Source organism: Jaculus jaculus, unplaced genomic scaffold, assembly GCF_020740685.1.
Source record: "Jaculus jaculus isolate mJacJac1 unplaced genomic scaffold, mJacJac1.mat.Y.cur mat_scaffold_50_1_766167_arrow_ctg1, whole genome shotgun sequence".
Lineage (NCBI taxonomy): Eukaryota > Metazoa > Chordata > Mammalia > Rodentia > Dipodidae > Jaculus > Jaculus jaculus.
In genome coordinates, this window is record NW_025423502.1 from 613,427 (window position 1) to 628,564 (window position 15,138).

Consider the following 15,138-nt stretch of genomic DNA (forward strand, 5'->3'; position numbering starts at 1 on the left):
TAGGTGAGGAAGTAGAAACTTAACTTGCTATATGGCGGTTTCTGTTAACATGGCCGAGGCTTGATTCATAGCTCCCAACATCTCCTCGGGGGAGGCCTGCTTTGCAGCGGTGAGCATTAACCAACTGGGGGAGTAGGGACCCAACTCCTCCCGTGGGATGTCTTTTTCCCACAATCTTTGGCCCTTGGTACCTTTTGGGGAGGGGAGGCAGGGCCTATGTGGCTGGAGAGCGAGGCACGGCCTTAGTGATAACAGTTATGGTACCAACCTCCATGCAAGCCAGGTATACTTCTCAGGGAATCCAGAAGCAGTCAGATAAGGACCTTCCCCTGCAGTGTTTTGCCTCGCACCCACATTGGTGCCCATATCACACTCACTTCATTGTGAGCCGACATGTATAGGTCTGGATCCTCATGCAGCTCCCATAGGAGGGGTAGCTATTTGGCCATGACAGGTAGACCTCAGTGATAGCAGAGGTGTAGAGGACAGCAGTACAGTAAATAAGTACCGAATGTAAGATCAAGGGAGAGTGACAGCTGCAGGTGGTAGGTCTTCAATGGCAACGCCTCGATCCGCCAGCTCCAGTCTGTGATAATGGACCTGTAAAGGCTGCACCTTAATGGCTTTAATCTGTTGACATATAAAAGACATGATTTTAATTATAATAATGGGTCTGATTATGAGTGAGAGGATTAAGATAAGTAGAGGTCCTTCCAGCTTTGTCCTGTTAGGGAAAAATGGGAGATTCTCTCAGGGAAGTGTTTCTTCCCTGGATATGTGAAATGTCACTGGAGGATCATCATCTTGTTTTACAAGTCTCTCTGGTAGCTATCTCACAGCATTTTCTTTGGTGTCAGACAAGCATACTGATCCTCGGTCCTAAATGAGTACTGGGTTTGGGCCATTCCACTTTAAGGTTAAAGGATCTTTTTCACATGGCTTTGGCAAAGGTATTTTTTTGTATATGTGTGCCAAAAGCAATCACCTGCTGACTTTCCTTGAGCATCAAGGGTTAAAAAGTTTAGGACAAACAGTGCATGATGAAGAATGTTTTTTTAGAGTGTTTTATGGGATATAAATCCCCCGTTTTTAACTTTTGGAGGGTAAATGGACCCAGAAGAGGGCCCCCTCCTGCCAGAACACCCCAATGGGTTTAAAGTCAGTGGCACAAATGACCAGGAGAAGAGGCTTTTTATAAGAGATAAAAGTGACTCTTTGGCTCAGAGTTGTAGCCTCCACTATCTCCAGAGCCTCTAAAATTTACCACAGGTAAACTAAATGTAAAATGTTGACAAGGAGTGTAAGGGAATTGTAAAAAAGCAATCCTTTAGGTCAATAATGATTTTACAATGTCCTGCAGGAATTGCTACTGGAGTGGGGAGGCCTGGTTGTAGGGCCCCCATAGGTAGCATGGCCTTATTAATTTCTCTAAGGTCCTGGAGCAATACAAAGATAGGAGTATTCCAAGGAGAGGTGGTAAGTCCAATATGGCCTGCAGCAAGTTGTTCCTGTACTAACATCGTGGCTGTAGCTAATTTCAGAAGTTAAGGGCCATTTATACATTTAAAGTATTTTGTTTTAATCTTTGGTTACAGATTTCTCTCTGAGTGTTTAAGACCATGCAGATAGCCAAAAGTTAATTAAGGATTAATTTTAGAGGTCATTAATGGCTCTCCAAAGAGACTTTAGGGACACAGGAGTAGCCCCATAGTTTACTGGTGTCTTGCCTGTTAGGATGAGTCAGGGCCATGCTGGCCAAGTAATTTTCCCTTCTTTGGGAAGTCAGGAGGGCCGATTGTTCCTCAATTTTGACTCTCCTGTTTTAGACTGTATACCAACTTTGTTTGGGTCTCCATATCCTCCCTGCTCAGGAAGACAGGTGACTTACTAGGGGGCCAGTGTAGAAGTGTCCCATCATCTCCAGTGGCCTCATGACATGGGAGTACAGGCCAAAATATTGACACTTTTTACTCTAATGATCCCATTTGGCTTTGGCTTATACACAGGTGATTAACACAATCAGAAAGGAAGTTATATCAGCTTGGATGTATGTACGTACAGAGCACATTTGATTACTGAAATAGACTTAGTTAAAGAATGGCACAGGGCTTCTAAAATCATTCTGTCCTATCTTTAAATTTTTTGTTGTACTGTGGCAGCATAAGCCATATATTTGAGGCATAGGAAGTAGGCACATCTCACATTTTAAATATCTAACATTTATAAATATAGCAGAACCTGTTACCAGTCTTGAAAAAAGTACCAATTGATTTAAAAACTTAATTAATTTAACCTAGAAATTATCAGAAAAGAGCAAGTAAGACAGTATAAGGTCTTAGCATCTGTGTGAAAACATCTTTGATTAGTTCAGATACCTGTGTGGGTACAAATTACCCAGAAAACATTGGAAACAGAACCATGGAGTTTGAATTATATGTATGTATGTATGTATGTATGTATGTATGTATGTATGTATATATATAAATTTTAGATGAGAACCATTGTTTGAGCATGAGGCTGTACCCTAAAGTAGGGAATATGTCTTAAGAGTTAATTTTGTTATAAGCACTGAACTTAAGATGCAAAAATTGAGACAGTTACTTTGCATACTATAGAGTAGAATTTGGTTTTTCCTGAGCCAAAATAGCTAGCTAAATATTAATATAACCCTTGATAAATTTTTTTGAAAGAAAAAATATTATTTGACAACCAATGATTTTGGCTTAAACTTGATAGCTATTGATTTTTATGTACCACAGAAATTTTTATTAACATAAAACAATTTTATGTTTTACCCATGACTTAAATTTGATAAAGTTTAAGTAAGCTATCCCAAAAAATCCCAGGAATATGAAAGTTATTATTACTGAAATTAATTCACTTAAACCTAAGTGATTAAATCTAGTTAAAACCATTCAATAAAATTAGCATAAATAAGACAGAAGCTATCTGTAAAGTCACAATGTCTTTAGGTATGAGTACTTCACCTTTGGAAATTAACCATTTCTATGTGAGCCTTTATCTTTAGAATAGTTAAAACCTTGATGAAAAGAGGAACCTAATTTACTTTACTGAGAGAGTCTTAAAGCCAGTTTTATAACCCCTAAGTCATAACAAATCAGCATCAGTGACCTGTTAATGAGTGAGGCCTTATCATAAGACTCAGTTTATCTATTTAACGTTTTGTCTAGTGAGAGACTTTATCTAACAGAAGTGACTTTAGGTGTTCATAATACATGAACTAAAGAGAACCACATTTATATGCTGTATTCCTTGTTCCTTGTCAGAGACAATTGGCCATTTTGTCTCTAGTCAGAGTCTGGGGGACACATGGCTTAAACTTGCATGGGGTTTGAGATGATGGGGTTCCATCTGGTTTTTTTTTTTTTTTTTTTTTAGTCCAGCTTTCCATGAATTTAAGTAGCATATGTTGGAAAGCAAGAGCAAAATGAAATTACAGAGCAGAGATAAGCATCCTGACAATTCTTTTATATTCCAAAGTTGTTTGTTTTTACATAGAAAATTTACCCATTTGTAAAACACAAGGTGATCGACTTTTGTGTATATTTAACCTGGTTAAACCTCCAATTACATCTGTACTTATGACTTTGTGACCCACCTAACATAGGCATCACCTGTGTCTGATGTAAGATGAATTTAGATTAAGACTATGTCCCTATATAAAACTTTTAGAGTATCCTTAAGAGTCTGGAAACAATTGAAGAATCTCTAACTTTAGGCATGACATTTAGGTTTAACCTGAAAATTCTTTCCTACATACACACATCTTTATCCACATACTTTGACATTCTCAGTACCACTCAAAAAGCATTTTTAATGAGCATTCTATGTCCCAACATTGAAAAATTCTTTTCCAGTTCCTTCAATCAATTTATCTCACCCCACCATTAATTCTCTTTTTTTTAATTCATTTTTCTTAAATTTTTTATTTATTTATTTGAGAGCGACACAGAGAGAAAGACAGATAGAGGGAGAGAGAGAATGGGCGTGCCAGGGCTTCAAGCCTCTGCAAATGAACTCCAGACTTATGCACCCCCTTGTGCATCTGGCTAACGTGGGACCTGGGGAACCGAGCCTCGATCCGGGGTCCTTAGGCTTCACAGGCAAGTGCTTAACTGCTAAGCCATCTCTCCAGCCCTTTATTCATTTTTTTTATTCCCACGAGGGGTGCACCATTCCTGGAAGTACTACAATACCAGGTTGATGCATGGAGTGGATGGAGTAAGCTCCTATTCCAACTTCAAGCTCCAAAAATCCTTTTAATATATTGTCCTCAGATAAAGGACATATCAGATATTAAGCTGATAAGAACAGATACTACACTTGATCTTAGCCAAAAGGCTGAGAAGTGATTATCTTTCTTATAAGGCTATTAAAAATTACACCAAATTGATTAATTCTATTACTAAAAAGAAAGCAGTCTTAATACAATTTTATATCATTAATACCAATAACACACTTGGCAATGATTTTGTTAGGAGTAGCTAAGGCAAATTGTGTTGTTATCTTAAGGCAGGCTGGCTCAGAAGTCAGATCAGTTACCTCTTCCTTTTAAGTAACAGGACATTACAATCTTTTTTAAAAATATTGGACAAATTATAAGTTACCTCTTTAGAGGAAGTTTTGTTGTTTTTAATTATCCTCTATGTAAGGTGAAGTTGCGTAGAACAAATATCTGGCAAATTCATTCCTGTAAAAGACATTTAACTTTTCCTGTTTAACTTCTATGCTTACGTCTTTGATTTCCTTGAAATAGTTCTCTAGAGGAGAAAGGAATGTCACCTGAATCTGTCTCATCTCTTTAGTTACAAACAGTCACAAACATGACACGACTAGCAAGCACAATGAGCACACATAAACACATATACACATGCATAAAAAGAACAAATCCTCCTTATAAAATTAAAAAATTTGCTTAAAGAACTTGAAGCAATCTCAATTTCTTGGGTTTTTAAAATATCTTTTACTATGGCAATTAGCTCATTTTAACTCTTTGCTAAATTTTTTTTTTAACTTGTGTTCCTTGTGCCTTGAGAGAAGTTTTAAGCCTTTCAAAAATTTATGCTTACTTAGGGTCAGTCCCATGATAGAAAAGGAAAGAGGAGGGCTGGAGAGATGGCTTACTGGTTAAGCGCTTGCCTGTGAAGCCTAAGGACCCTGGTTTGAGGCTCGGTTCCCCAGGTCCCACGTTAGCCAGATGCACAAGGGGACGCACACGTCTGGAGTTCGTTTTCAGGGGCTGAAAGCCCTGGCACGCCCATTCTCTCTCTCTCCCTCTATCTGTCTTTCTCTCTGTGTCTGTCGCTCTCAAATAAATAAATAAAAATTAAAAAAAAAAGAAAAGGAAAGAGGAGAAATTGCAAGACCAGACGACAACAATCCCTAGGGGTTCCCTGATGGGCCTGACCGCAGTTTTTAGAACTGGCAGCCACTCTAAGAGCATTTACTGGCTGTTGCGTACCCAGTTTTGTTGATAGGAAGAGAGGCTAAATAGGAGGTCTTTGCCAACACCTGAATGGGCTTTCGGGATTCACACAGGGAGCTAGGGGCCTTAGGCCAATGCCACAGGGTAGCCCTGGCCAAGAGGCATCAGTTGCCCTGTTGCTATGTTGCAATTCCACGCGATCGTGCCAACCAAAAGTAAAAGGAGGAAAAGAAGTGCAAAAAGGAAGTCCTGCAGTTCTTGTGCCTTGAAAAAAATGACTCAATAGTCTTTACTTTAATTGCCTAAAATTCGTCACTTACCTCAAACGGATCAGTTTCACAGGCGGGCTTTTTGGTGTCGATTGTGGTGCGGGTCTGTTTTACAGGTGTATTGCCTGTATTTACCTCTATGCAGACATTCACTCACAACCTCCAATGGGGTGGTGGTCTAATGTCTGGGACGGCCAACCACTCTAGTGACATTCAGGTCTTTCTTCGTACCTAGGGCCTCACGTTCAGGCGCCATTTGTCGCGGCCAGCGGGGAGTCATACAAAGAAGCAAGGTGAAAATCAACCTAAATGAAAGAAGGCAAACAGACACAAAAAGGAGACCATGCTAGATCTTTGTCACGGCCTTGAGAGTTTATTCGTACATGTAGGTTTATATAAGGTTGTAGGGGGAAGGGGTTGTGGTCAGGGCAATGAGTTGTAGAGGGAAGGGGATGTGGCCAGGGCAAGAAGTTGTCAGGAAACCTAGAAGGGATGTAATTAGGTGTTCATCTAATCTTGCCTAAGTGGCTTAACATCCTGACTGCACCAGGCTTCACATCCTGACCATAAGCTAGCCTTTTGCAAAAGATAAGATTCTGTAAGCAGTCTGCTGACTGGTTCCAGAAGTACCTAACAGAAAGAGGGATAGACCAGCTTTCTGAGTAATGAGTCAGTTTATGAGCAGGCCCAGGCAAAATGGAGAGGCTTTTGCTCTATGGCTCCCGACACCTACCCTTGGTTATGTCCCCATTTCTCAATATATGAGAGATTCATTTTCTTCTTCAGCCTCACTAGATATTGTAAGTTTATCTGATAATCTTATGAACAACCTTCTCACCGGAGTAACCTTTCCTCACCATAGAAGCACTTTGATTTGATCCTAACAGTCTTAAACATGGAATGATAAAACATATTTCCTCCTCCTTTTTACTGGGAGCCATACAGATGTCATTGTTTGCTAATGACAGGCCAGGTTAAAAAATAACTGCCAAAATGTGTTCTAAATTATCAGATATTCTAGTGTATATTTAAGCAGCAATAAACTAGTGATTCAATTTCCCAAATATTTACCAAAATTTGTCCTTAAGCTTTTAATTTACTAGTGCCAAAGGCAAATGATGTCCAGCAAAATTTCATGTACTCAGATGCTGCTCACATATTCTTTTTCATAAAACCAATAATCATTTCTCACTGAATTTTCTTTTTTAAATTTTTATTAGCATTTTCCATGATTATAAAAAAATTTCCCATGATAATTCCTTCCCTCCTCCCCAACACTTTCCCCTTTGAAATTCCATTCTCCATTATATTACCTCCCCATCTCAATCATTGAACTTACATATATAAAATATCAACCTATTTAGTTCCCTTCTCCCTTCCTTTCTCTTCCCTTTATGTCTCCTTTTTAACTTCCTGGCCTCTGCTACAAAGTACTCTCATTCTAACACAGAAGACCAATCATCTGTAGCTAGGATCCACATATGAGAGAGAATATGTGTCGCTTGGCTTTCTGGGCCTGGGTTACCTCACTTACTATAATCCTTTCCAGGTCCATCCATTTTTCTACAAATTTCATAACTTCATTTTTCTTTACCGCTGAGTAGAACTCCATTGTATAAATGTGCCACATCTTCATTATCCACTCATCAGTTAAGTGATATGTAGGCTGGTTCCATTTCCCTGCTATTATAAATTGAGCAGCAATAAACATGGCTTTTTTTTCCTTAGGAAAATGAGATGATTCCTTTGGATATATGCCTAGGAGTGCTATAGCTGGGTCATATGGTAGATCAATCTCTAGCTGTTTTAGGTACCTCCACAGTGATTTCTACAATGGCTGGGCCAGATTGCATTCCCACCAGCAGTGTAGAAGAGTTCCTCTTTTTCCACATCCCCGCCAACATTTATGATCATTTGTTTTCATCATAGTGGCCAATCTGACAGGAGTGAGATGGAATCTGAATGTAGTTTTAATCTGCATTTCCCTGATGACTAGGGATGTAGAACATTTTTTTAGATGCTTATATGCCATACATATTTCTTCCTTTGAGAACTCTCTATTTAGCTCCATAGCCCATTTTTTGATTGGCTTGTTTGATTCCTTATTATTTAAGTTTTTGAGTTCTTTCTATATCCTAGATATTAATCCTCTATCAGATATATAGCTGGTGAAGATTTTTTCCCATTCTGTAGGTTGCCTCTTTGCTTTTTCATTGTGTCATTTGCAGTGCAAAATCTTTGTAATTTCATGAGGTCCCAATGATTAATCTGTGGTTTAATTGCCTGAGCAATTGGGGTTGTATTCAGAAAGTCTTTGCCAAGACCAATAAGTTGAAGGGTTTCGCCTACTTTTTCCTCTAGCAGTTTCAGACTTTCAGGTCTGATGTTAAAGTCTATAATCCATTTGGACTTATTTCTTGTGCATGGTGAGAAAGAAGAATCTATTTTCATCCTTCTGCAGATATATATCCAGTTTTCCCAACACCATATGCTGAAGAGGCTGTCTTTTCTCCAATGAGTATTTTTGGCATTTTTATCGAATATCAGGTGGCTATAGCTACTTGGGCTTACATCTGGGTCCTCTATTCTGTTCCACTGATCTGTTTTTGTGCCAGTACCATGCTGTTTTTGTTACTATGGCTCTAGTATAGGTTAAAATCAGGTATGGTGATACCATCAGCCTCATTTTTGTTGCTCAGTATTATTTTAGATATTCGAGGTTTTTTGTGATTCCAAATGAATTTTTGGATTGTTTTTTCTATTTACATGAAGATTACTTTTGGAATTTTGATAGGGATTGCATTAAATGTATAGATTGCTTTCAGTAAGATTGCCATTTTCACAATATTGATTCTTCCACTCCAGAACAAGGGATGTTTCTCACTTGAGTGTTTTAAAGTTATCATTGTAGAGATTCTTTACTTCCTTGGTTAGGTGTATTCCAAGATACTTTATTTATTTATTTATTTATTTATTTATTTATTTATTTATTTATTTATGCAATTGTGAATGGGAGTGATTCTCTGATTTCATCCTCTGTGTGTTTGTTGTTAGCATATATGAAGGCTACTGATTTCTGTGTATTTATTTTGTATCCTGATAAGTGGCTGTAGGTTTTGATCAGATCTAACAGTTTGCTAGTAGAGTCTTTTGGGTCCTTTATGTATGGAATCATGTCATCTGCAAATAATGATATCTTTGTCTCTTCCTTTCCAATTTGTATACATTTATGTGTGACTCTTGCATTATTGCTATGGCTAAGACTTCCAAAATTACATTAATTAAAAGTGGGAACAGTGGATACCCTTGTCTTGTTCCTGATTTTAGTGGAAAAGCTTCCAGTTTTTCCCCATTCAGTAATATGTTGGCTGTAGGTTTGTCATAAATAGCTTTTATTACATTGAGATATGTTCCTTCTATTCCCAGTCTCTGTAGGACTTTTATCATTAAGGGATGTTGGATTTTGTCAAATGCTTTCTCTGTGACAAATGAGATGATCATGTGATTGTTGTCCTTCAATATGTTTATATAATGTATTACATTTATAGATTTGCGTATACTGAACCATCCCTGCATCTCTGGGATAAAGCCTACTTGGTCAGGGTGAATGATCTTTTTGATATACTCTTGTATTCTGTTTGCCAATATTTTGTTGAGAATTTTTGCATCTATGTTCATGAGGGAGATTGGCCTGTAATTTTCTTTTTTTGTTCTATCTTTGCCTGGTTTTGGTATCAAGGTGATGCTGGTCTCATAGAAGGAGTTTTGTAGAATTCCTTCCTTTCTATTTCCTGGACAAGCAGAAGAAGCAATGGTGTTAGCTCTTCTTTAAAGGTCTGGTAAAATTCAGCAGTGAATCCATCTGGGCCTGGGCTTTTTAAAATTTTTTTTATTTTTTTTTTTAAATTTACTTATTTGAGAGCGACAGACACAGAGAGAAAGACAGATAGAGGGAGAGACAGAGAATGGGCGTGCCAGGGCTTCCAGCCTCTGCAAACGAGCTCCAGATGCGTGCGACCCCTTGTGCATCTGGCTAACGTGGGACCTGGGGAACCGAGCCTCGAACCAGGGTCCTTAGGCTTCACAGGCAAGCGCTTAACCGCTAAGCCATCTCTCCAGCCCCTGGGCTTTTTTTAGTTGGGAGATTGATAACTGTTCAGATCTCCATGCTTGTTATAGGTTTATTTAAGTGATTAATCTCATTATGATTTAATTGAGGTAGGTCATATAAATCAAGGAAAGCATCCATTTCTTTCAGATTTTCATACTTTGTGGAGTATATGCTTTTATAGTATGTCCCTATGGTTTTTTGAATTTCTCTGGAATCTGTTGTGATGTTACCTTGTTCACCACTGATTTTATTAATTTGTGTCTCTTTTCTCTTTCTTTTGGTCAGATTTGCTAAGGGTTTATCAATCTTGTTTATCCTTTCAAAGAACCAACTCTTTGTTTCATTAATTCTTTGGATTGTTCTTTTTGTTTCTATTTCATTAATTTCTGCCCTAATCTTTATTATTTCTTCCCATCTACTAATCTTTGGTTTGCCTTGTTCTTCTTTTTCCAAGGCTTTAAGGTGAAGCATTAGGTCGTTTACTTGGACCTTTCTAATTTCTTAATATAGGCACTTAAGGCTAAAAATTAACCTCTTATAACTGCCTTCATTGTGTCCCAGATATTTTGGTATGCTGTGTTCTCATTATCATTTGACTCTATAAATTTTTTGATTTCCTTCTTGATTTCTTCATTGACCCATTCATCATTTAGTAGTGTATTGTTTAGTTTCCATGATTTTGTGTATGCTCTATAACATTTCTTGCTACTGATTTGTAGTTTAATTCCATTGTGGTCAGATAGATTGCAAGGAATTATTTTAATTTTCCTGAATTTTTTAAGATTTGCTGTGTGTCCTATTATATGGTGTATTTTACACAATGTTCCATGTGCTGCTGAAAAGAATGTATATTCTGCAGCCTTTGGATGAAATGTCCTGTATGTATCTGTTCAGTCCATTCCTCCTATGACCTCATTTAGTCCAGATGCCTCTCTGTTTATTTTTTCCTGGCATGACATGTCAATTGATGAGAGTGGGTGTTAAGGTCACCCACCACCACTGTGTTTGGTGTTACTGTGACCTTAGTTCTAATAGTGTTTGTTTGATGAATTTGGGAGCCCCCATGCTAGGTGCATAAATGTTTAGGATTGTAATGTCCTCCTGTTGGAGTGTGCCCTTAGTCAATATAAAGTGACCTTTCCTTATCTTTCTTGACTAACTTTGAACTATAGTCTACCTTGTCAGATATTAGGATAGCAACCCTTGCTTGTTTTCTAAACCCATTTGCTTGAAAAAGCATTTTCCAACCTTCCACCCTAAGATAATGTCTATCCTTTGTAGAAAGGTGAGTTTCTTGGAGACAACAAAGTATAGGATCCTGATTTTTAACCCAGTCTACAAACCTATGTGTTTTTGTTGGGGCATTGAGGGCATTGATATTAAGAGATATTATTGAAAGGTGTGCATTTATGTTTGCAATTTTTTTTTTGTAGTTCTTGTTCTACCTGTGCTCTCTTGTGTTAACTAGTATTTGCGTATTGATTGTTTTCTCTAGGTTCCTTATATGTGTGCTTTTCCTTTTCTTCATCATGAAGGATTTTTTCAATTATTTTTTGTAGAGCTGGTTTTGTCTTCAAGTACTCCTTTAACCTCCTTTTGTCATAGAATGTCCTTATTTCTCATCTATTTGAATGGATAGCTTTGCAGGATAAAGTAACCTTGGTTGACAGTTGTTACCTTTTAGAACTTGGAATATATCACTCCAAGCTCTTCTGGCTATTAAAGTTTGTCTTGAAAAATCTGCTGCAATCTTGATGGGTTTGCTTTTGTAGATAACTTGAATTTTCTCTCTAACTGCTTTCAATATTTTTTCTTTTGTTTTTGTTTTTGGAAGTTTGATTATAATATGGTGAGGAGAGTTTCTTTCCATGTTTTTTCTGGCTGGAGTTCTAAAGGCTTCCTGTATCTGCATTGGCACCTCTTTTCCAATTTGGGGAAATTTTTCTTCTATGATTTTGTTGAACACGCCTACTATGCCTTTGGAGTGGAATTCTTCTCCTTCTACTATGGCCTGAATTCTTATATTTGATCTTTTCATTGTGTCCCGAATATCTTGAAATTCCCACTCATACTTTTCTGTAAGTTTGTCTTTCTCTTTGTTGGACTGTATTAGGTCTGCCACCTGGTCTTCCAGCTTAGATATTCTGTCCTCTCCTTCATCTATTCTACTGGTGAGATTTTCTCCAGAGTTTTTTTTTTTTGTTTTATTTTTTTAATTAACTGTGTTTTTCATTGCTTGTAAGTTTGACTGGTTTTCCTTGATTATTTCTATTTCCTTATTTATGTCTTTTTAAAAAATTTTATCAGCAATTTCCATGATTATAAAAAAAATATCCAGGGCTGGAGAGATGGCATAGTGGTTAGGCGCTTGCCTGTGAAGCCTAAGGACCCTGGTTCGAGGCTCGGTTCCCCAGGTCCCACGTTAGCCAGTTGCACAAATGGGGCGCACGCGTCTGGAGGTCGTTTGCAGAGGCTGGAAGCCCTGGCGCGCCCTCTCTCTCTCTGTCCCTCTACCTGTCTTTCTCTCTGTGTCTGTCGCTCTCAAATAAATAAATAAAATTAAAAAAAAATATCCAATGGTAATTCCCTCTCCCCCCACCACATTCCCCTTTGAAAGTCCCTTCTCCATTGATTTCCTCTTTGAGTTCCTCTTTGACTCTTTTGATTTGTTCTCTGACTTCTTTGAACATATTTACAATCATTCTTTTGAAATATTTCTCAGTCATTTCCTGTAAATCATTCTCACTGGAGGTCATTTCTGATGTATTAATACTCTAAATGGATTTATATCATCTTGCTTTTTAGTGTTTCTTGTGTTATAATGTATACTTTTTTGTTTCTTTGTTTTTTCGAGGTAGGGTCTCACTTTGGTCCAAGCTGACCTGGAATTAAGTATGTAGTCTCAGGGTGGCCTTGAACTCATGGTGATCCTCCCACCTCTGCCTCCCAAGTGCTGGGATTAAAGGCATGTGCCACCATGCCTGTCATACATTTTTGCATCTTGGATTAAGTTAATGCTTGGATTTTCAAGCTAGCTGGGTATTCTTAGCTCTATCAATTGATTTGATGTTATATATTTTCAGGGTAGGAGCTTAAGGTGTTAGGTGTGGCTCTTAAGACTCTCAGAGTATCTACAAAGGTGCTCCTAGGGGTTGAGTTTCCCTGCTATGGGAGTATTCAAGAGGTTGAGTGGAATAAAATAGAGGTAGATTCTAAAGGTTAACTAAACACTATACACATTCAATCAAAAACAGCCCCAAGTATGTATGCCAGAGTAGTTATTATAACAACCAGATACTCTATCAACAGAGAGGTTAAGATTTCTGGTCTGTTGAGGGATCCAAGTCAGCTTGTGACCAAGTGAGACCCTACCCTGCTGCAATCCCTGTTACCTTGGATGATTTTGGTCTCAGTCATGTTTCTGCCTGGGTCGCTGGGCTGCTGTTTTGATTTCTGGAGCTGTGCACTGGCTTTTCCTGCAGAGTAAACCTACCCTGGCAACTGTGGCCCTGCATATCAGCACACCCGCTGGTGGAACTGCTGCTTCTATAGCTGCCTCTGCTGGCCTCAGCCAGAGATGAGAATATTGTAGGGCCTATTTCCTGGAGGCCATCCACATAGCCTAAGACAGGCGGATCACCTTCCATGAGCTGTGATCTTGGCCAATGACAGGATTATTGTGGATCCAGGAGTAGAGGCAGCCCTCATAGCTTAAGACAGGCAAGCCATCTTCAGTAACTGGTGCTGGGATTGGAAGCATGCCATATAGCCTAAGACAGGGTACCATGCCCATTTTAATTATACAAAGAGGGAGGAAATGTCAGAGACTTTGACCTGGCTGCCCTGAGGACAAAAGAGAACTAGCAGCTCTCATGCAGCCCTTCCCCCGAGAACAAACAGCTGCTCTGGGAGAAGTCACAAGAGACATTCCAGAAATACCACAAGATGCTCCAGAAGATTACGGCCAGGTGGCCCTACTTCCTCCTTCCTTGTACCCCCTCCTCCCTTTTCCCCTCCTTATTGCCCTACCTGCTGGTTGATTATAAAAGAGCTACAAAATCCAACATTAAACAAGACTTTGACAAATCCTCCACTTGGTCTCCTTCTTCTTTCCCGCCCGTTCTTTCAGGTTGCAGCCCTCCTCGACCACCCCATGTTAGATTGGTCCCGCGGGTCGGGGGCATGCCACCACACCTGGCAGAGTGAGAAAGAGAATAAATGGGCACACTAGGACCTCTAGCTACTGAAAACAAACTCCAGATGCATGTTTCTCCTTTTGCATCTGGCTTATGTGCGTGTGTCCTGAGAAATGCAAAATGGGTTTTTTGGCTTTGCAGGCAAGCACCTTAACCACTAAGCCATTTCTACACATCTGGCTTAGTAATTTAAATGTGTCCAGGCAAGTATGAACACCTGAGTTTGAATCACCAGCACTCACATAAAAGCTGTGTGTGATGTCAAATATCAGGATCCCAGAATTGGGCAGGTGGAGACAGAAGTTCATCAACTAGTCCAGCTGGATCAGTGAGCTCCAGGGTCTGTGAGAGACCTTGTCTCAAAGAATAATGTGGAGAGTAACTGAAGTCTGCACCTGACTTTGACTTCTGGCTGCCACATTTACCTGTACACAGCAGCATAAAACAGACATGTGTGCCCACATGCATATGAACACATACATATTCCAAAAACAACAACAAAAAGCTGTTAAGGTGCTTGCCTGCAAAGTCGAAGGACCTAGGTTCAATCCCCAGTATCCACATAAAGCCAGATGCACAAGGTAGTGAATGTATCTGGAGTTCATTTGCAGCGACTGGAGGCCCTACCATACCCATTCTTTCCCCACCCCATCCCTCATTCTCCCTCTAATTTGGTACACATGCATCTGAGTTCGTTTGCATTGACTGGAGGCCCTGGCGTGCCCATTCTCTTTCTCTCTCTCTCTGCCCCTTTCTCTCTGTGTGTCTCTGTTTCTTTCTCTGTCTCTCTCTCTCTCTCAAAAAAATGTCACTATAGAGCTGCAGAGATGGTGGTGGCACACACTTTTAATCCTAGCACTTGGGAGGCAGAGGAAGGAGGATCTCCCTGAGTTCAAGGCCAGCTTTGGATTACATAGTGAATTCGAGGTCACCTTGGCCTAGAATAAGATCCTACTTCTAAACAACAACAACAAAAAGAATATCACCATAAGCTGAAAGAAACCTTTGTTTGCAGTGTCCAGAGCCCCATTGTGTTTGTTCATCCCCGCCACCTGCCAATAAATTAGAGAAAAACCTGTGACAGATGTTTTTCTCAACCTTTCCTATAACCCCATC

General features: G+C 39.2%; 1 non-coding gene across 1 annotated transcript; it reads right to left on the bottom strand.

The window, feature by feature from the left end:
- Nucleotides 1–4,183: 4,183 nt before the first annotated feature.
- Nucleotides 4,184–4,374, bottom strand: LOC123457453. The gene has a single exon (XR_006635017.1). It is a non-coding gene; the product is annotated as a U2 spliceosomal RNA (small nuclear RNA).
- Between the last annotated feature and the right edge of the window lie 10,764 nt (nucleotides 4,375–15,138).